Below are 1,120 nucleotides of genomic sequence, written 5' to 3'. Positions count from 1 at the left end.
GTTGTTGATTCATTCTAGGTTCTGGGGATGCAGTAGAAAGACAGTTATGATCCCTGCCTGCCTGGGGCTTTCATACTAACAAAGGAGCAAAACGCTACACAATTATACAATTGTGTGTTTTTAAATTATGATTATTAAATTATGTATATATTTTTTAAAGTACACAATGCTGTGAGACAAAACCACAGGGGGCTTGCTGAGATCAGGAAGTCAACAGGTTCAGATTCGAATGTGTTAAGTTTGAGGTGCAGTCAGGCATCCAAGCAATGAAGTTGGGCAAGTATTTAAATATGTGGGTCTTGAGGGCCAGAGTTACAAATGCAAAAGACACTGTGAGCCATGGGGAGAGAAAGGAGAAGAGAACAGAGCCCAGGAAAGAACCTAGGGGAAGAAAATGCTAAAGAAGGAACTGAATAGAGGAGCTGACAGCGAAGTATGGGCTGAAAAATGAAGTGTGGTAAAACATTTTTAAAAATATTTTAAAAGCAGGAGATTTCTCTGCAGTCAATGAGGTCTACTAGGTGCCTTTGCTGGTGGGTGCCCAGCATACAGTGGCTGCGAACAGCAATTCCTCAGTGGTGCACAGAGCCTAATACTCGTATGTACAGCCCAGGAGACAGGCTTGAAGGGGCTTAGGAGACAGTGCTTCCCTGTGCATGCTCGTGCTCTGTATCTGACCTCCTGCTGACCTCCTGCCATCCCCAGTCCAGGCTGCAGACAGGAATGTGGGTGGCCTTAGGGAAGGCCCGGGGCACAGTGGGAAGGGTTCACATTGGACAGGTCATCGTGGCCATCTGCACCATGTGAAGCAGGCCATGAGTAGGGCCAAGTTCAAGACCCCTGGCCACCAGAATATTCACATCTCAAAGTGGGGCTTCACCAAGTTCAATGAGTGCAGACAGATTTAAAGGCAGGGTGGTTTCTTAGAAGCGCCTCATCCGTGATGGCCACCGGGTGAAATACAGCCTGAATCGCTGGCCTTGGACAAGCGACTGGCCTTACACTCCTGCAAGCGTCCCCTGCGGGGTACCCCTCACCTTCACAACATCATCAACAAATCTCATCTCTGCCCCCATAGGAGATTTCCAGGAAGAGTTGTAGCAGAGTCCAGTGCTAAAAG

At 47.9% G+C, this 1,120-nt stretch overlaps 1 pseudogene; it reads left to right on the top strand.

Moving 5' to 3' along the window:
• Positions 1–498: 498 nt before the first annotated feature.
• Positions 499–645, top strand: LOC111756883 (small nucleolar RNA SNORA70; annotated as a pseudogene).
• The last annotated feature ends 475 nt before the right edge of the window (positions 646–1,120 follow it).

Source organism: Cavia porcellus, unplaced genomic scaffold, assembly GCF_034190915.1.
Source record: "Cavia porcellus strain 051 isolate PalLab524CR breed Dunkin Hartley unplaced genomic scaffold, mCavPor4.1 scaffold_2, whole genome shotgun sequence".
NCBI lineage: Eukaryota > Metazoa > Chordata > Mammalia > Rodentia > Caviidae > Cavia > Cavia porcellus.
This window is presented reverse-complemented; position numbering and strand designations above follow the sequence as displayed.